We start from the raw sequence: 21,881 nt of genomic DNA on the forward strand, positions 1-21,881 counted from the left end.
AGAGTATTTAAAAGTAGAATGGGAGGGAGAGCCTTCAGTTTTCAGGCCCCTCTTCTGTGGAACCAGCTTCCAGTTTGGATTCGGGAGACAGACACTATCTCTACTTTCAAGATTAGGCTTAAAACTTTCCTTTTTGCTAAAGCATATAGTTAGGGCTGGACCAGGTGACCCTGAATCCTCCCTTAGTTATGCTGCAATAGACTGCAATAGGTTTCTTCCTGTTAAAAGGGAGTTTTTCCTTCCCACTGTTGTCAAAGTGCTTGCTCATAGGGGGTCATATGATTGTTGGGTTTTTCTCTGTATCCATTATTGTAGGGTCTACCTTACAATATAAAGCGCCTTGAGGTGACTGTTGTTGTGATTTGGCGCTATATAAATAAAACTGAATTGAATAGCATTGTTTCCTTGCAGCGCTCTCTAATTGAAGCTTCTTGATCAGCTAAATAGACAACATTATACAATTATTTTAACACCTCCTGAATACTGACAGCACTTTTATAAGCGTCACACTCTCAGAATCAGAATCAGAGAGACTTTATTTATCCCCAAGGGCCAATTAAGAATGACCTCTGTATCTGTTTTATTGTGCAGAGTGTGATCCAACTACAGTCTACTCATCAGTGAGAGCAGACAACATCAATTGTGGACAAACAGACATCAGACCAAACAGGCCCAGAGGTACAGCTGCTCTTTAATCAGTCAATATGGCCTCGTCTCTTAAAAAAGAAAAAGTCCTTTAAAGCCAACATCAGGTGAACAGTTTAGTTTGAAAGCAGTGAAATGATCTCTGACAATTTTTAAATATGCATACACACATCTCTGCCTCCATAGAAATACATGTATTAGAAGGCCCAGCACTATGGCAGCTGCACCAAGGCTTTGTTCTAGAAACAAGAAGTCTGTACATGTATTTATCTACATCCTCTTTCATTTAGGGGGCTTTTTTTTAAAACATTAAACTCAACCTGAGAGACATCACTTCCTCCCAGCAAAGTCTAGTTTAGTGTACCATAGAAAGTGCTCATCAAGTCTTTCAGCGAGCTGTAATCACTAGATGGTGAAAGTTTGTATAGAACAAAAAAACAGAACTATTTAAGACAACATGAGACAAGTCTTCTAACACACATCCTGACAGCACTTTTAAAAACTTCACTATCTGCAATTGTGACCTCTGTGTGTGTTTTTATTGTGCAGAGTGCGATCCAGCTACAATCTACTCATCAGTGAGAAGAGACAAGATCACTCATGGACAAAGAGACATCAGACCAAACAGGCACAGAGGTACAGCTGCTCTTTATTCAAAGGAAATCAAGTCTACGTCCATCTTCACTTAATTAGCCTAACCATAGCACTGTAGCTAGCTACCACATTGCTTTACAGGTATAGACCGACTTCACTGAACCTCTGAACGTCACTAATACTGAGTTAATTTAGTTAAGTTAATGAAGTACTTCTTGTTTTAATTTTTTCACAAATACTCCAGACAGGACATCGTTTATAAGCAAACCTGTAACTCAGCTGAACCTCATAAATCATCTATGTCATCAACTTTATCGTAACATGTGGGTGAACAACCATGCTGATCGCTTTATTGTTGCTGAAAGAATTTGGATCAATTGGAAACTCTGAAGTGTTTGTTTCATTTTTGGGACTGAAAAAAAATCTGTACTTTATGGTTTGATCAAGAGTTTTTAAAGTGAAAAACCAACAACATCAAACGTAATTCATAGTCTGGAAAATAAATGGTTGCCTGAGGTCCCGTTACACAGAAATGGTAAATAATGTTTATTATAAATGCTTCGTCTTATCTAATAATGACCAAAAAGTTGACTAAATCTCTTGCTGTGGGCTGTGGGTAAGTTGTTTTGCTGAATGATTATGTTGAAGATAAATCGTCATGAAATGGTCTCATTGTTATTAACAGCACATGACAATATAAAAACTTAAGCTGAGGCCGGGCTCTCAGGGTTTATGCTCATATTTAATGGTTTATGAGACCCATGTTAGCATTCAGTGTGAGCACAGGAAGTCGTGTGAACATTGTGAAACGGTTTAAAGTGAAGGCAGGTGAAAGTACAAAACCACAGGCTGTCAAAAAGGAGGCGAGAGTTCACTGCCTACTCATTCTTCACTCTTTGGTCAGTTGCAGCTTCTTTGGATTTTCTTTATACTTCATTTAAATATTCGTTTTCATGCTGCTCAGTAGAAACTATTTTCATATTTTGCTTTAATTTCTGTGAGTTTGCATTCAACACGAAACAGGAGATGTTTATATGTTCAATGCTGTACGAGTGCAGCCCAGTGATGTGTTTTAATAACACTGATGCTCTAAATCACAGCAGTAATGTGTTGTCCACAAATGAGACAATTTATTTTTTTTTTACTGAATGACTAGAAAGATCTTTTAGCTGCTCCTGTGGCACACCATCTGGCCAATCATATTCAAAGACAGAGTAGGATAGGACAGAAGGGGGAAGCAGAAGCTCTTAAGACAGCAAACGTAGTGGTACAGGCCAGCTACACAGACAGAGCACCATAGGGGGATCTGGATTTAAATGCAAGCCGATTAGGAAAAAGTGAAGAAATGAGCGAAAGCAGAACAGAAACAGTAACTAGACTAGAGACTGCAAAGCTGAGTGCAGAACTTGCAATTTGAAAATATCCATGAGAGCAGGCTCAACAAACCTGCACACATCTAAAGAACTGCTCATCTGTCCCTGCAGCTGAAGGAGAGCTTGCTCCTCCAGCTGCTTTCACTTACTCCTCCATCCACTGATTCTGGTAAAGTGTCCTGTTCTGTACTTTTGCAGCAGCATCTACTGCAGCCCAAACCAAAATCTCTTTCACACTAAAACCTTATTTGTGACAGTTTGGCTGTAAAACTTTTAGTAGGAGTTCTTTGTTTCCTCGCTAAACATCTGCCCCCAAATAACCTTTACATTATTTGAACTGTGAATAGTCTCTTATTGTTTGAACTGTGTGTTTGTGTTTTCAGAGTTTCCATCTGACCAAAATGGCTACTTCTCATGAAGTAATCCACCAGTCCAACCACTGGAATCCAGCTGCTGGTTCACACAGGCACTCCAGCTAGTGGACCTTCATTATAAAACAGATTTTTATATATTATGTTTGATCTTTTCATTAAACATACTCATATAACACATACTATAATTAATATGTGAATGTAATGTGATGCAGTATATGGAGGACACTCAGTAACTCAGTGCCGTCCTCCCCACAGCAGTGATCTCTGCAGGAAACTTTGGTCTCACTTCTTGATGCATTCTCAATCATCCAGGAAAGTAAATCTCCAAAAGTTGAATCTGTTCATCTGGACGTAGCGTTTTGTGGGAGAAACGTTTCGTCACTCATCCAAGTGACTTCTTCAGTCTCAGCTGACTGCAGGTTTCCACAAACCTTATAAACAGTACATTTGCATAATGACTGAAACCAGCCCACTGAAGGAACAATGGGCTGTGAGGTCAGTTCCTTAATCATAATTATGCAAATTCTCATGACCATTGATCAACAATCACTGACCAAAACCCACTGATCAAAGAACACTGATCAATGGCCATGAGTCCCATTCACAGAGAGTTGGGGAATGGCTGCAATCACAGCATTGTAAGATGGCGAAAGATGTACCCTTAGGCCCCCTCCTCGATTCAGAGATGGTCTTTCCCTCTTCACGTAAATGGCCTCCTTGACTCCGCGCTCAAACCAGCGTTCCTCCCTGTCCAGGATGTGTACATCCTCATCATTGAAAGAGTGTCCACTGGCCTGTAGGTGTAAATAGACTGCAGAGTCCTGGCCTGATGAGGTTGCTCTTCTGTGTTGTGCCATCCGCTTCGCTAGAGGTTGTTTGGTTTCCCCGATGTATAAATCCTGGCAATCCTCCTGGCACTTAACAGCGTACACTATGTTACTCTGTTTGTGTCGGGGGACCCGATCATTGGGGTGGACCAGTTTTTGGCGCAGCGTGTTTTGGGGTTTAAAAGCCACAGAGACACAGTGTTTAGAAAAAATGCGTCTCAACTGTTCCGATACTCCTGACACATATGGGATCACTACAGGTTTTCGCTTGGGCAGCGGTTGTCCTACTCTCCTGGATCGGCTGGAGCTTTCTTTAGGTGCCTTTCCCGCTTTGACAAAAGTCCAGCTGGGATAACCACATTTACTCAGGGCCTTCTTGATGTGCAGAAGGAATGTTGGCTTGTGATTGGCCAACATTCCTTCTACCACACAGGTGATGCAGGTGCTGCTTACTTTACAAAGACACTTAAATCTCACCTGCAGTCACAGACAGCAGGAGACAGACACACTCCAGAGTCCAGCAGAATATTTTCACAGCATCCATCTTCTGTTTTCTGTGGGTTTCAAGATCAGAGTCTCATAATGAGCTTATTTTGTAAAGATCCCAGAGAAGCTGAGTTTACTCTGATTCAGTTGGCATCTAATTATCCCTCCAACAAACAGGCTGGGTCTTGGGTTTCTTGTGATTTAGTCAACTGCATCATATTTCACACTGAAGCTGACACATCTTTGATAAAGCTCCACCAGATGACATGAAATATGTGGGTTCTGCAAAACAATAGAAAATACAGGAGTTAGATTTTCAGTTAGAGCTGAGAATCTCTCCTTATTTTATTTTTCTCTTTTAAAGCATCATTGAATTTAATGTCTAATATATTTGCTTATAATAGTAAATGTATTTAAATATTTTGTAGTCAACAGGATTTATGGATGGGTTATGTGTAAAGTAAATAAATTTGCTATTTTAAAAGTAAACTTATGATATTTTCATTATTGTTCCCACTGTGTCTTCAGCCATCTGCCACTAGATGACGCTGTAGCCCCACATTATTAGCTCTGTTCAATTGGCTGTGAATACATTTAGCTGTGGTCACTTATAGTGATGTTTGTCATGAACTGTAGAACCATGTGCAACATTCATAATGCAGGGAACAATCTGCCACACTCTGCAGTCCCATGTTTCTTTTTTAGATGTTAAAATGGCTAATTTAACATTAGATCAAATGAGATATTTTAACATTAGATGAACATCTTTTGTAAGAAGATTAGTTATTTAAAAGGCTTTTTTCCCTTCACTTCAAATTATAACCTAATGTGTTCATAATGTACATGTCTGCACAGTGAAGTGACATTTGAGGTAGGATTTATGGTAGAAAAATGTAATTGGTGGTTTCACTTCACCCAGTCTGACATTGAACATTAAATTTAAAGTGATACCTGAATGACTACTCCATAGTTTAGACTAGTTGAGTTGTGGTGCATTCTTAGTGATTTACTAAGAATGTAATCAGCAGGAACATCCCCACAGATACACAAAAAACACCTTTGTCACAAAGGTTCACCACATCATTCACACACCGCCGTGTTTCATTTGGCACAGTTTAAAAACCTTCCTGCCACATGAGAATTTATGTTTCCAGTTGGAATCAAACCAGCAACCTTCTGCTTGCCAAGTCAAAGTTTTAATCACTATGAGAAACACCAACAATGATCCTCATGAGCGCCTTGAGGCGACTGTTATTGTGATTTGGAGCTGTATAAATAAAGTGTAATTGGCAAATAGCCGGAAGGATGATCCTGTGTGTTTTAAAGATTATAATCTTACCAGGTGTTTAACTCAAGGAGAAGTTATAATCCTCTTAGCAGTGATTACATCATGTATTAAAATCTATTTAAAGCACCTCAAGTCGTACTACTGGTTCAACACACCCAGTATATCTGTGTGATGTCTGGATTCACGTCACTAAGTTAACTCCAGGTTTTCCAGTTTAAGTATGGATGGGTTTCCATTGGCAACAACCAATCACAAACATGGATAAGTATACTGACACCTGCCTGGAGGAAGCTTATGCTATATATTATAGTATTTTATTTTATAAGATTATAAAAACAGGAAGAGGTTAAACACATAATACAGATGTATCAAGTGGTGATGAATACCTGCGCGTGTGAAATGAAATTATTTGCTCAGATTATGTTTGTTTTCCTCACAGGCAACTTAAACATTTTATATGTGCATCTTATTAAGCCGTCGTTACTGAAACCTCTGACTGTGCTGTGACGAGAATATTAGTGCATTCATTTGTTTTTTCCACTGATAGTTTGTATAATCTCTTATGATTTTCTGTAACTTTTTTCTTGCTTTATATCTATTTCATATCTATTTCTTGTTTCTGCACAAACAAACCAGCAGCACTCAGAGCGCACTCAGTGATAAAATCATTACTGGAAGTCAAAGGATTCTTTTCTTTTGTTTGCTAAATCAACAGATCAGCAGTTTCTTGCAGCAAACATCTCTGGAGTGGCTGTTACTAATGGCAAAGGATGTTTGTTGAAGAGTCATTTGATCCGTGAAACGCCCCTTTCAGATTAGTTATTTGCTACCTACAATTAGACTCACAATACTTGAAATGTGCACTTCCCTTGTATTCTTATTCCTATTTATTCTATTTAGCCCTTTTGTATTCTCTGTATTTATAAATGTGTATATACGGTATATTTCTGCTCACATTCTGTAACTTCTGTCGGTGCTGTGCTATTGGAAACCAAATTTTCCAGAGGAACCCACCCGAGGGATTAATAAAGTTTCATCTAATCTAATCTAATCTACTCCGCTCGTTTTAAGTGAGCGGACTGAAGAAACAAGGGTTAGCTTGAGTTCACGGCTGTGGGAAGTAAAGAGGAGCTGCAGCATGAAAGCAGCCATCACAGCATCGCTACCAAATGCAAAAATAGATAAACAGATAAAAGTGTCTGAACACTTTAACACAATCCCTGAAGAATTTTATTTTTATTTTATTTTATTTATTTTTACCAAAAATGTGTGAATCAGGTCAGTGAAGTCACATCTGCAGTATGATAACCTGCACCCAGCTGATGGAGACGCTTTGGCTTATTATCAGCTACACATGAAGCAGTAATTTCACAGCCCTGCCTTTGTTGCACAAACCTCTTTAACTACGCTGCTGTTTATGCTGTTTACTGTTGGCTTTTAAAATATTATCCATGTTTGGATCTGTTAACTGTGCGCAAACAGGCCATATCCTCACTGCTGTGTATTAAGAGCCTGACATACTTTTAATGGATTCATACTGAGTTTGCTCACCTGAGCTTGTGGCTGACGTGTGCGCCCTGTCAGCTTTACTTCTTATATAAATTACATAAAATTACACAGGTGTGTAAAAAGTAAAAGTACACATGTAGTTTACATTCAGAAGGAGTGTGTGCACTTGTGTAATGAAAGCAGAAGAATTATAATCATTCATGCTCTCCAGTCTGGAGTAAAGTGACTGATGACACTTTGATTACAGACATCAGCCTGCAGTCGTTGTTCTAACGCTGTATAAACAGATCAGAGCTCCGTGCTGCTGCTAACAGCCTGAGCTGCTTCTTTCACATTAGCTCTAAAGTGCAGTGATGATAGCATTAGTAGTGTTAGTGGTTACCTTCAACAGATTATCCACAGCTGCACTTTAAGGATGAGGGAAGATCCACTGCAGTGTCGCTTCATTCTCATTCAAGTGTGAATAGCAGTCTCACAAAACCAGTCACAGAGGTCTTTATCAGAGCAGCAGAGACACAGTTTCTCTTTTTATAGCTGGAAAAAAGGACACTCCCTGTTAAATGACTCAGCAGGAAAGTAAACAAGGAAGCATAGACATTAAGTAGTTTACTTATTTCTCCTTTAAATGACTTTAAGGAGATTTTGAAAACTCTGTTTTTTTAATTCTGAATTCATGTGTTGACTTGGCAGGAAAGTAACTTCTCAGGTGAAAACTAGTGAACTTTTTCTGAGACTAGAGTTGGGGAAGAGGGTGGTGATGAGACTGATGAGGTTAGCATCAGTCATTACTGCTGATGAGGTGGAAGGAAATCCAGGAGGAAGACGACTAAACAAAGGAAAGTAGGAGAGGTGAGAGTCGGGGCTCCAGTCGTCATCAGGACACTGAGAATAGGACACGCTCTCTGACCAGGAGGCTGTTTGTTGGAAATAAAGTGACGTTCTGACCTGTTAGTGCATCTGTCCTTTGCTTTTCTGTGCTCAGACAGTTTAACAAGGCAGATTTTAGCATGTGTGCTTCACATTACTGTAACTTCTCAGACATTTTAGACCAGTGAGAAAATTCAAATGCTTCCTGAAAGGTGAGAACTGTGTAATTTAACTCCAAACTTAATCAAATAAGTTCAGACGGCCTGTTTGAATCTTGGGTGATAAAAGGTTAGATTCTCTCTTTGTGTTTCACAGCAGTAGAGAGAAGATTAACTGCTAACATGTGATCAGTACTTATGAAACTATGAGTTTAAGAACTTTTAAAGTAAAGAGTGATCGTGATGTCTTCTGTTAAACTGGAGACGTTTGCAGAGAAACTGCTGCAGAGCGTGAGAGGAACCAGCCTGACCTTACTCCACACCTTCATGTCAGAAACAAACTGACAGCTTCCTGTCAGACATTACTCAAGGATATAAATGTCGATACCATCACCATGGAAACTGCACAGAAACATGACGTCTTTGGATTCAACCGAGGCTTCCCCTCTCACCCCTCCAGGCGAGACAGAGAACGGCCACACAGCCTGTTTGTATTGTGTCCAAGTCCACCTTAACAAAACTGGCACAAGCTTGTCTGTCTGCTTGTGTCTGTTCTGGTTTTTCTGCTGTGCTTTATTTCATGAGCTACACCTGGCTGTGGTGAGCTTGGTTATCAAAGCTCCATCCTTTCCTTCTAGCAGTGTGTGACAATGCAGAACTGGATTATCTTCCAGTACTGAGTAAATACAGGCACCAAGATATCAAGTTTTAAAGGTGGAGAGCAGTGTGCCAGTTATCATGAGATCAAACATCAGTTGGTGAACACATTTGAATGATCATTAAATCACTGTGAGATTTGTTTTTTATTAGAAATAATGGAAAAAAAATCACACCTTTGAGCTTTTGATGCATTTTGAAACTGTTTGTTTTTAGACACCTGGAGTGTAAATGTGCCCGTCTCTAAAGCACTTTGGGTGAAACTAGCCCTCCGTGTCATTAATGTTAGAGTTATATTAGCCTACGTTCTGAGAGTTTGGGGCTCCTGGTTTATATTTGAACAAAGGACCAGAATTTGGAACCACAGCTTTACCATTATTGTAAGAAAAGTGGCCTAACTGCACAATGTTGCTCTGAGGCAACAAACCAAAACCTGCTGTCTAAACAAATAAACCATAATCTGTCTGTAAACAACATTTGGGTGCACATATTTAAAAAACTGGGCCACGTGCAGATCTGGCACCTGGAAGGAGTGCTCCACCCTCGGGTCAAAGGTCAAACTCTCTGCTACGCATCATTTTACTCAACACTGAGGTGTTGGTGTCACAACATAAAGAAAAAAAACTTTAAGGCACAGCATAATCACCAAACTTTTGTTGCTTGAGTGCAACAGCGAGCTAAAGAGGGCTAGCACACAAAAGTGGCAGGCAGATGAAGACAAAACATGGCATAATAATACTTTTACGTTTTGCAATCTACAAAGGTTTGCACTTTGAGAATCAGCCTGTGAGAACTGTGACTAATGTTCATGTGTGTGGGGAAAAAAGTGTATAAAGTGCGTGGCGAGGGGCTAGTTATTCTGACAACCCCTGCTGCAATAAATGAGGGGCCACTGTATATAATATTAAAATTCTCAAACAGAAAAACATTAAACATAAATATATAAAATATAAGTATTTAAAGAGAGACTGGAATAAAAAGGACCCAGCTGCTCTCAAGAGCAGGAACAAGGCTGAGGAGGAAATGTTCCATTGGAGACTGGCGTGGCCTCTTCAGGGTCACCAGGATGGCCAGCTCCACCGCCAATGGACCGTCCTGGGACCAGTCCCTCATCTGCCTCGGAGCTGTTCTCCTCTCTGGGAGTGTAAAACAGCACAAAACACAAAGAAATGAGAAGGCTGATACTAGATTTTCATTTCAACATTGAAAAAAAAAACAAAAACAAAAAACAGGATATAATCAGATTGGTTGTAGACATTTAGTAAACGTGATCACAAGGGAATCCCACCGAGTAAAAAGCTATCAGTGCTGCTGTACATCTGACGCTACAATTACATACCTGTGGGTGCAGCAGCAGGAGCTCAGGGACTGGGGAGCAAAGAGAAGCAACAGGGATCGCTATATTCTATCAAGACAATATTAAATGTTAACAGGTTGAATACAATAGTCATAGCGAAAGTATATACAGTGGTCCCTCATTTATTGCAGCAGGGGTTGTCAGAATAACTAGCCCCTCGCCATGTACTTTATACACTTTTCCCCCCCACACACATGAACAGTAGTCACAGTTCTCACAAGTTGATTCTCAAAGTGCAAACCTTTGTAGATTGCAAAACGTAAAAGTATTATTATGCCGCATTTTGTCTTCATCTGCCTGCCACTTTTGTGCGCCTTTTTCCCTCGCGGTGCAGGTGTGTATTTCCGAATGAGGGTCATAGTTATGAGTGTTTTTGTGCTGTTTTTTCTATTGAACGTGATGGTTATCAAAACCAAACATGATAAATTTGGCAAGTGCAGGAGACACGACATGGAGGAGATTTGTCAATCAGGCTGCAGAATGTAATGCTGCACTGTGCAAAAAAATAATCAGCGAAAAAGCGAGGCAGTGACGGATGAGCGGGACCACTGTGCGCTGTTTATTGATAAACAATATATTCCTATATGACAGAGGTTCCCAAAGTGTGGGGCCCGCCCCCTAGGGGGGGCGCATAGCCATTGCAGGGGGGGCACGGTATGAAAAGAAAAAAAAAGAAAAAAAAGAGCGCTTGGACACTGTGGACAGGTTTTTGACGGGGCTCCCACACAAACGCAAAGCAGGAGATGAAGCATCGCCAAATATGTTTCCAAACCAACTTCCTTCCAAGCCAAAGACAGGAAAATATGGTGAAGCATATCTTCCCTTTCTCCAAAAGTTGAATCTGTTCATCTGGACGTAGCATTTTGTGGGAGAAACGTTTCGTCACTCATCCAAGTGACTTCTTCAGTCTCAGCTGACTGCAGGTTTCCCCAAACCTTATAAACAGTACATTTGCATAATGACTGAAACCAGCCCACTGAAGGAACAATGGGCTGGTTAGACAGACACACCAGGGGCTGAAGGAACAGTTGTGATGGGAGGATAAAGTCCAAAGTGGAGCCAAAATACCCAAACTGGAAGAGTGACTCCTTCAGCTCAGACTTAAAGATCTCTGTACAGATGATCCTCCAACTATTCTGACCAGATAATTTATTTGCTCATGTGTAAACAGTAAAGCTCAGTAATGATCTTAGATAAGATAACCTTTATTAGTCCCACACATGGGAAATTTGTTTTGTCACAGCAGGAAGTGAACAGTGCAAAAGTTATGTAGCGAAAATTAGAATACAATAAGAATAAAATACTGTACACAACTGTACTTTACAGTAATGAAAATTAATCTGTAAATCGTGTCTCTTGTTACAGTTTCAAAGTCAAAGCGAGAGAAAGTCAGTGAGCAGGTTCATCTGCTCAGTGCTGCCTGCAGCTGCTGTTCAGCTGGTAGGAATATTTATTCACTTGTTGTTTTATACCCATCCGGGGCGACCGTGGCTCAGGGGGTTGGGAAGCGTATCTGTAACCGGAAGGCCGCAAGTTCCATTCCCGGGCTCTCTGTCCTGGTCGTTGTGTCCTTGGGCAAGACACTTTACCCTACTGGTGATGGCCAGAGGGCCGATGGCGCGATATGGCAGCCTCGCTTCTGTCAGTCTGCCCCAGGGCAGCTGTGGCTACAACCATAGCTTGCCTCCACCAGTGTGTGAATGCGAGAGTGAATGAATAGTGGCCTTGTTAAGCGCTGTATCAATCCAATCCATTATTATTATTATTATTATTATTGTAGATCAAAAAGCCAAGAGCAGCAACAATAAGCACAGCATAAACTGACACAAACTTACACGACAAATCCATCCTCTGTGAGTCCTCCTAAATAGGTGTGCCACTTCATTCGGCACACCTATTTAACTGCTGGTTAAACCACTGAACAGGTGCAGAGATATCTAAACAGCCAATCACACAGCAGAACTCAACCCTTTGGCATACAGACATGATGAAGTGGATCCAGGGAAGTTCATATTGAGAACCTTTTTATATTCCTGCCATTCTGCTCTGAAAAGGAAGAAGATGACTCACATAAACCAGAATCTGCTGAAAAATTAACTTTTTAGAGATTTAAATCAGAAACTGAGGAGATTCATGTGGGTAACTGCGGAGTTACAACACAGGTCTGATGAGTTTTGCAGAAGCATGATCCTGTTGCTTCTGCAGAAGGGAGAAGTAACAGTTCGTGGTGGTGTATTGGTCAGGGGATATTTTAATGGCCCATTTTGGACCCCACACTGAGGACTGTTCAAAATCCACAGCCTAACTAAGTATTCTAACTGACTGTGTGCAGCACATTATACCCACAGTGTGTCTGTCGTCTGGTGGCTGCTTCCATCAGGATAAAGCGCCATGTCAAAAAATCAAATCATCTCAAGTAAATTTCTTGAACACAACAATGAGTTCACTGAAATACTCCAATGGCCTCCACAGTCACCAGATCTCAGTCCAACAGAACATCTTAGGAGGTGGTTTTAACAGGAGATCCACATCATGGACAAATCTGCAGCAGCTGTGTGATGTAATCATTTTAATATGGACCAGAATCTGTGAGGAATGTTTCCAGTAGCTTGTTGAATCAGTGCCATGAAGAATTTAGAAGACTGGTTTTAGTGTTGACAATCCACATTGCTGGGATTGCATCTTTCAACATGTTTGTGGGTAGATTTGGATGTACCAGGTGTAAGTGCAGCCACTCGGCCTCTACTCAATGTGATCATAGCAGCAGGTGCAGATGCGTCACAAGTTAATCTAGTAGTAGGCTCTGGCACTTGGCCACAGGTGGCAGCAGTGGACTGACCTCATTTTTGACTGCTCCAGCTGCTATGTGATAGTGGATCTGCTCCAAATTGAAGATCATATGCAAGTTTTGGAAATTAACCCTTGTATTATGTCGGGAAAAAAAATGACATTGATTATGTTGCGGGTCATTTTGACCCGTACTGTGTAAATCCACTCAGAATTGTCAAGAAACTGCAATATGACAATAGCAACTTTATTTTCCATTAGATAAACATGTAGAACAGACATACAACAGTTAGACTGTCCATAACTATTTTAGGAACAATTTGGTAAAGGTTTTTCGTTCTTACAAACACATTTCTTTTGAACTTGCCCAACGTTCTCAGTTTAACAATGTTCAACATTTTCAGTTTTGTCCACATGATGGACAGAATGTAACTGTGTGCTTTCTGCAGATGTACTTCTTGCATTTCTCACAAAAAGTGCTTGTTTTAAAACAGGAATCTTCCTAACTCAGATTTAAAACAAAAGATTTCTACGTCTCCTCCAGACTCACAAACAGATGACAAACCAGTCGACACAGTTGAGTCACTGACTTTCTTCAATCCACTCACTCTCACCGGCTCTGTTTATTACTAATCACTGTGTAACTGCTGTAAATTCACAGTAACTGCCATCTCCTTACAAATGTTCATTAGATTAACCACACTTATACAGACTGTATATAACAACCAACTCTCCAGCCATGTTAATGGATTGCCTATATTGGCTGGAGATATTCATTTCCAGAGAAAAGACACAGACAGAAGATGCTTACAGGATGTGATGTGACAACACTAATGAACTATTGATGTGTCATATTTGTCCAAGGCATATTTCATTGTTATGGAAACAGAGAATAATAAAATCACGATGACCAATTGGAGTGGTGATTTCTATGACTTTGTGTATATAATTTGGAATTTTGTACAAATGTAGGCCAATAATAAATACATGATATCATTTCATTCATTTCAAAGGTTTATTTGCATGACGCACAAACAGACACAATTGAAAGGTACACATGTGTTGTGCATGAAACGAATTCAAACGTGGTGCAGATGTGTGTCACAAGTTGATCTGGCTGTAGGCTGTGGCACTTGGCCAGAGGTGGCGCTGGTTGACTCGAGTCCATGTTAGTGCACACAAAGTAAACTGCACGCTTTAGTTGTGAAGCAAAAATGCTGAAACCGGAGAAATAAAACGAGGAGGGGGACGATAACGACGACAAGAGTCTCCCGATCGTTTACTCTTGCTGTCCTGTGAACAACACCGGCGTGGTGTTAATTGTTTGCGGTTTTCGCGATCGCGTCGCGCGTGAGGATATCACCAGGTAAACCCGCCACATTTTTAAACATTTTGTTGTTCAACGGCATCAAGGCTGACGGAGTGTGTTTGAGATAACCTCACAAGTGTCACAGATGACACATTTGGTGTTTATTTGCTGGTTTGTCGGTAGCAGCTCCTGAAACACAAGACTGCCACACATCTGTTCGACCAAATCCAGTTAATCTAAGCGCCAGTTAATCTGGAACACCGCACCCTAATAAGTATCAGCAAGAAGTGGTAGAGTCTACTACAAGTTTCCCCCCAGTCATGAAACATTGCTTTGTCCTGAAGGGGAAAAATAACGTCACTCTACTGAAACTCAAGCAGAACGTTTTCTATGACCTACCTTTAGGGATGGGAGCTCGAAACAGACGTTTCTACAAGTTTCGAGCTTCTAAAGCGCAGATGTTTGGAAAAACTGTTACGAAGCATGGTTCAAAACACTCAGGTCATGTGGCGACAGCTAAATAAGGTTTTGGTGCACTTCACCCCAGTTTCGACAGGCGGCGTACCTGCTGCTTTTAGGCATTGCGAGGCCAGGATTTCAATGTTTCATTATCCCGAGTTATTTTTTAATTACTAAATTAATGTTTTTGAAACTTCGATTTATAACAGGCGCATGTGTGAAACAAAACAACACAATCTCTCATTATTACTTTTACTGTGGATTGTCAAGACCAAAATAGATTATCCAAGCACTGGAATCCAAAGAATAATTCAGTTCAGTTCAGTTCAGTTCATTTTTATTTCAAATATTTCAAACATGTGCCTTCACAATCATTTCAAAATATCATAATCAATCAAATATTATGTAAATACGATATAGGTACCTATTTTCAGTGAGTACTGGTATTGAGATGAGAGAAATCAAGGAAGACAGATATGTGCCTGAGCTCCATTCATTGAGAGAGAGCAGCACACAGTGCTGTAAACTCATTAAAATATCTCAAAATAAAATGGGAGGAGTTTTCAGCTCATATCTTGTGACAAGAATGTTGTTTGTGGCTGAAGTGACATGATATGATTAATGAGGGATACATTTGACACGTTTCACATATTATAGGCCAACAAGTTATTTATAGCAGTTTAAATGTGAGTAATCAATTTTTGTGCAAACACTAGAATTCAGTTTTTTGGCAGAAAATCTCTTTTTGGCACAGCACCCCCATCACTACATACCTCTCCAACAGAAGCCTACGCAGCCTCAAGCTGTCTAAGGCTACGTTCACACTGCAGGTCTTAATGCTCAATTCCGATTTTTTGATCAAATCCATTTTTTTTGTCTGCTTGTTCACACTACACATAAAATGCGACATCAAACGCGCTCTAGTGTGAACCCTCAAAGCAGCAGCATGCGCAAAAGAAGACGTCACACACAACGTGCTCTGTTTAGACCCAGAGCAAACAATATTGTTTGACTGACGGCCGTTAATATAAAGACTTGTTTCGGACTTTACGTTTCCCAATTTTGCTTTAAGTTATTTTATTATTTACATAATAATGTAGATAACCTAATAATGATCCTTATTGTTGTTTTAGAGGAGCGGTGCTTCAAAGGATAGTTGCAGAGTTCTGTCAGAATCTGCAGATTATACAGTAAAAATAAAATGTTCACATTTGTCCAACGTGGTCTTCCGAACAGTTTCACTGCATGGCCAGGAAGTGTTCACAATGTCTTCTCCGGCGCTGATAATTGGCGTCTGTCTTGTGTCAGTGACATAAAAGACAGATTTAATGCGACCTGACCGTTCACACAGCAGTCGCTTTCTAAAACATCAGATATGTATCGGATTCAGTACCACATACGAGAGTGACCCAGGTCGGATTAGAAAATATCGGATTTGTGCCGTTCACACTGTCATACCATGATCGGATATGGGTCGCATAGGGTCAAAAACATCGGATTTGATGCGCTTTCGCCTGCAGTGTGAACGTAGCCTAAGAAAGATTAAACAGCCAAATAGCACTGCTTACACCTGGCATTCATGCAGCTCCAAATTCACAGAGAGAGAGAGGCTTTCACCTGTGCTTATAAAGGGGAAATAACCCAGCCCTACCAACCAGGGGTGGTTCCCAGACTCAGGCGTCACCTCTCACCTTTGCTGTCTTCACACCTTAATGGGTGTGAAGACAATGGCAACAGCATGTCTTGTTGCACCGAATGCCTTCTGTTTGTATAATTTTGGACAATTCAAGTCAGTAAAGGAATTGGGATAAATTTAACTAGAACACTATCACTATTGAGTATGACAAGAAGTTGTTCCACCATCCAGGGGCATAGGGCTCGTGAAACTGAATTGAAAATGAGTCCCCACCACTCATCCACTCTAACAATCAGTAAATGAGTGCCTCTGGGTTGTTTTTCGAGCCCCTTCCCTTTGTATAGTCATGACTTTACACCAGGGGTAGGGAACTCCAGGCCTCGAGAGTTGGTGTCCTGCAGGTTTTAGATGTGTCCTTGATCCAACACAGCTGATTTAAATGGCTAAATTATCTCCTCAACAAGTCTTGAAGTTCTCCAGAGGCCTGGTAATGAACTAATCATGTGATTCAGGTGTGGTGACCCAGGGTGAGATCTAAAACCTCCAGGACACTGGCTCTCGAGGACTAACGTTCCCTACCCCTGCTTTACACCAACCTGCAATATCAACACCATAGTTACATTTGTAGATTATATGACCAAGAGGAGGTACTGAGGCTCACAGTTTTGCACTGTATTTTTATATGGTGTAAATGTTAGTTTTAGAATAATGTTTTACAAAAAGAAGAGAGGGCTTGGGGGTGGACCACCCACCCACACACACAGACAGAGGAAGAGGGCGGGCTTTCTTTCATGTCTCTAGGAAATGATGACAAAGTCACATCACTGAGTGATTGAGCACAATGAAGAAATCATCTCTGCAAATTTGGCACTGTAAGTACACCATTTCTCTTTAAATACTATATTTTTAGTATGTGTTGTCTTGATAACTGATGATGGCAAAGAAGACATGACATATTTTACTTTCTTAACCAGGAAACTTCAGTTCAGTTGTGAAATTGTAAATACACACTTGCATACTCATTTAACACTAAAGTTATTGTGTTTGTATGTGTGTCTCTGGGTGTTGGGGGATCTGTGTAATGCGGAAGACTTTAGGACCTGGGGGATAGAAGGGAGGGGATGAAAGTGGTCTGATTGCCATTAAAGCAATGATGGGAATCTATTTCCTTTCAGCAGACTTTCGAGTAACCATTAATAGGACACTAATCATGCTGAGTGACAAGTATATCAGTCGGTTTAAGGATGGGTTTTTGTTTGTTTCATAGTGTGAAACATCCTGCAAAATAAATTGAGTTTTGACCTAGCCCATTTATATTGTGTTATTGAAATGTTGCACGAAAATAGTCTCCAATTTCGTGCAAGATGAAAAGGTTAGTTTGCTTTACTGTGATGAATTCACAGTAAAGCACACTTCATGGTCTTCATGACATCAAGACTAGCAGAGATGAATATGAATTTTAGCTGATGCTTAGATTAATTCACTGAATTCAACCTTCACATCAAGTTGATACCGTCTACTACAAAGACAGTACAGTATACTATCAGAACATAAATATATCCATCATTATATGGATTATATGCAAGGAAAGAGGGCGGGGACTGGTGAGTGTCAGTACCACAATCTAGGATGAGACAACAAACATTCTCAAGTAGTAAGATGATCCCAACTGACCAAGTGCACAGAGAATACCTCAGGCAGCAGAAACCCAAGGAAGGGGAGGAATCCTCATGGAAATGGTAAATGGCCTGTATTTGTATAGCACTTTACTTAGTCCCTAAGGACCCCAAAGCACTTTACACTACATCCAGTCATCCACCCATTCACACACTGGGGACGGCAAGCTACATTATAGCCACAGCCACCCTGGGGCGCACTGCCAGAGGCGAGGCTGCCGGACACTGGCGCCACCAGGCCCTCTGACCACCACCAGTAGGCAACGGGTGAAGTGTCTTGCCCAAGGACACAACGACCGAGACTGTCCGAGCCGGGGCTCGAACCGGCAACCTTCCGATTACAAGACGAACTGCCAACTCTTCGATCAACCTGAAGGGCAGGCCTGCTTTGTGGTATGTACCACTAACAGGTAGAGAAAGTGGCTGACATCCAGATATGCATTATGGAAAGACATCCTACCACTGAAAGGCAGTACAGAGGCACTAATCATGGTAGCACAGGAACAAGCTAAGCACAAGATCCATAGAGGCTGGGGTCTATCATCTATATATCTGGTTGGTCTGCTTGGAGCAGACTAACATGTGAGCTGGAGTGTTCTGGAACGTTATATTTGGTCTTCGAATGGCTGCAATCCAGGTCATCCGTCGGCTCTTTGTTACTTTGGAAACATGGCTTGAACAATTTCTCTTCCACGACGGAATCCGATAAAAACCGATCTCTTTACCCGTCGGCTTCGCGTGGCTGTCATGCGACCGGCTATTGCAGTTAATAATACAACAGCTTCTTGCCATTTTTTGTGTTTCTTTTTATCGCTGTGTGACTGTTTTCATGTGAAAGCCTGCGTGTGCTAGTACCGCTTGCCACTCGTACCTACAATCCTTTGCGGTTTTACCCCGGAAATGATGTCACATTTTCAATCTCTATTTCAACTTCAACTATATACCAGTTTTTAAATTGTGTTGATAGGTCACGTAAAACCGATGTTTTTGGGGTTTTTTCTGAATAAAACAGTGGCGTTTACTCCGGGAAGAAACTGTTAAAACGGCGTTTTCTAAGGAGAGCGCTAGCAAACACGCTTTGCTTGTGAGTGAAAAAAGAAAAAGAAAAAACACTCCTTCCCTATTGGTGGAAAAATGTACCATGTCGACCAATCAAAAAATGATACGGCAACATGTGGCATTTGGCTGTTTGGGAAGAGGGGGAAGTTTTAGGAGTGACCGGCGAGAGAGAGCGAGTGAGCGAAAGAGAGACAGAGTTTTGATATGGGAGAGATTTGTGACATTTACCGTGTTTGGAGTCTCAAGTTAGTGTGTTGTCTTGTGTAGTCGTTGTTTTGTTTTGTGTCAGTTCTACTAGTGAACGTTACAGTTGCTGCAAAAAAGCCACCAAAGGCAGATTGCAGTGTAAACGCTGAGTGACACACCTGCTGTCAGACCTGCAGGATTTATCCCTGTGCTGTTCTCATCTGTGTTATTCTGAACACAAATTACTTTTTGGAGTTGCATAAATAATTTGTGTGCCTTCTTATTTGATGCAGAGCACCTGATTGTTCTGTAAATAGTTTTAAATGGTTATATAAAAAAACGTCTGAGCCTTGGCCGCATTTTTAGGTAAATAGTACCATATGACTTTGTTGTTTGCAAAACCTGTGCATATTTTTTTAAAAATGTACAATTTCTATTTGCATTTCAAGTTATGAAAATGAGTCGTTAAACATGCTTGTGGTTTTTACAGTCAAAAATATCACTTTCTACTCGTATTCTAAATTTTGTCTGAATTTGGATAAATTGTGCTGACACATTATGTCAAAATGAGAAAATAACAGACTGGCAAGATAAACAGTTTTTAAAGGTGAAATAGGCCAAATCAAAAGTAGTCAAAAATGGCCAATTATACCCTGGACACCAGAGGGTTAAAGGCTAAAAGCAGAGCAAAGTTGTCACCAAGTACTGTTTATATTTGTGTGTATTGCTGCAGCTTTTTTAAGTATTAACTTGATGCCTTTGGGTGAAACAATGGTAATATGAGGGACCGATCCATATGGTCACAAAGAATAGTCACTTGTTTCTGTGCTACCAAAGTTCCCCAGCTTTCATTCAAAATGTGTTTATTGCCAGCACCGACACATTAAACTACTTAAACATTATAAATGCCTTCAAGCTCACACTGAGGCCTGTGGGGCACTATCAGCCACTGAGACACTACACACATATATGTGTTTGTATATGAATATTTCATACTTTAAGGCTGCCTGTTTATTTAAGGGAGATGAACAAAATACATTGGAATTGTACATAATAATATCACAGATGATAAATTCAATAGATTTTAAGTAGATGCTTGTGCATTCTTAAAGTCTTATATGTTGAATTGAACTATGTGATCTGTTCAAAGCCTCTCCCAGTCAGTGCTGTTCTCCATGCCTGTCTGACTGTACATGATGTTATTAGCACAAACACTTTAAAGCTGATCATTTAGGACTTCAACAATAATACACACAGCAATGTAGTTAGCAATAAAACAGTTTTATTGGGAATTAACTTAAAAAACAAACAAACAACAAACATCTGTCTCCTATTTTTTGTCACACAGGAAAGAAGCATCAATATCTGATGAGAAGACTTATTTCTTTCTTTTTTTGTTTTTTTTTCAACAGGAGAAGAATATCTAACAAGTTGATTTGTTCACATTTTCACATCTTAATTTTTAAGTGAAATGTGCATTTTGAGTTTATACACTATGTATATAAGGCGGCCGTTTCCTTTTGCAGTATTTTTGTGTGGTGCGTTTTTCTATGTCTTAACAAAAGGGGAACAAAGGTGTTTAAGTTCATCTAGGATGATTTGTTTTAATTTTCACATGGTCTTACTGAGGTGATGCGAATTGAAACATGCATTCTTTTTTTCTTTTTTTTGGCGGAGGGGATGTGCTGGAAAAGCTTGAAAAGGGGCCTTGAAAGTGCTTAAAAAGTGCTTGAATTTGACCCTGAAAAAGGCATATGAACCCTGTGTAAAAGAACTGACTGTAAGTGTAATTTCTTCTAGTTCTGATCTCACTACTGTGCTGCACTGCAAACCAAGCTCGTCTGACTGTGAGTCCCAGCAGCTTTCAATTCTTCAAAGGAGACTTTGTGTCTCTGAGCTGTGAGGAGGACGACAGCTCTGCTGGATGGACTCTGAGGAGAAACACAAGCAAACAACAGAGGACTCAGTGTGGGGCTGACTGGGGGAAAAATGATCGTTCTTCCTGTAATATCACCAGGGTTCTTGAGTGGGACAGTGGAGTTTACTGGTGTGAGTCCAGAGAGGGCCCCATCAGTAACATGGTTAACCTGACAGTCACTGGTAAGCTGAGTGTGTGGAGTTAGTGTTGATGAAGCTGTGTGTAAATGGATGAAATGCTGTAGTTTGTCTCTGTGTTGAGGTGGATCAGTGATCCTGCAGAGTCCTGTCCTCCCTGTGATGGAGGGAGATGACGTCACTCTGCTCTGTAAAACAAAGACCACTCCCTCCAACCTCCCAGCTGCTTTCTATAAAGATGGCTCCCTCATCAGGAAGCAGCCTACAGGTCACATGACCATCCAGCATGTTTCCAGGTCTGATGAAGGCCTCTACAAGTGTGACATCAGCGGTCATGGAGAGTCTCCATCCAGCTGGATCACTGTCACAGGTGACACACTCACCTGTCTGTGTTTCTGCAGCTTTCAACATTCACAATGTGACGACAACTTAATGCCTGTGTTTGCTTTATTTTAGACAAACACACCACCACACCTCCACCTACATCCACACCTCCACCTACATCAGCCTCCATTACTACAACCACTCCTGCTGATTCCTCTTTCCTTCTCCGTGTGTTATATCCTGTTGGAGCAGTCT

The 21,881-nt window shown here is 40.7% G+C and overlaps 3 long non-coding RNA genes across 5 annotated transcripts in view; 2 read left to right on the forward strand and 1 right to left on the reverse strand.

Annotated features, from left to right (window-relative positions):
* Positions 1-324: 324 nt before the first annotated feature.
* Positions 325-3,099, forward strand: LOC109201183 (uncharacterized). The gene is made up of 3 exons (XR_002061208.2): positions 325-678; positions 1,195-1,281; positions 2,996-3,099. It is a non-coding gene; the product is annotated as an uncharacterized LOC109201183 (long non-coding RNA).
* Positions 3,100-4,314: 1,215 nt separating this feature from the next.
* The window catches only part of LOC109201182 (uncharacterized), a 35,898-nt gene continuing 18,331 nt past the window's right edge, over positions 4,315-21,881 (reverse strand). The window contains exons 2-3 of the long non-coding RNA XR_002061207.2: positions 7,479-7,630; positions 4,315-4,581 (exon numbers count right to left, since the gene is read on the reverse strand). This is a non-coding gene — a long non-coding RNA (uncharacterized LOC109201182). The remainder of the gene's footprint in view (positions 4,582-7,478; positions 7,631-21,881) is intronic.
* The window catches only part of LOC102078610 (uncharacterized), a 43,920-nt gene continuing 37,815 nt past the window's right edge, over positions 15,777-21,881 (forward strand). For all 3 annotated transcript variants that reach the window (XR_002061202.2, XR_002061201.2, XR_002061204.2), the window contains exons 1-2: positions 15,777-17,198; positions 21,048-21,347. This is a non-coding gene — a long non-coding RNA (uncharacterized LOC102078610). The remainder of the gene's footprint in view (positions 17,199-21,047; positions 21,348-21,881) is intronic.

Source organism: Oreochromis niloticus, linkage group LG3, assembly GCF_001858045.2.
Source record: "Oreochromis niloticus isolate F11D_XX linkage group LG3, O_niloticus_UMD_NMBU, whole genome shotgun sequence".
Taxonomy (NCBI): domain Eukaryota; kingdom Metazoa; phylum Chordata; class Actinopteri; order Cichliformes; family Cichlidae; genus Oreochromis; species Oreochromis niloticus.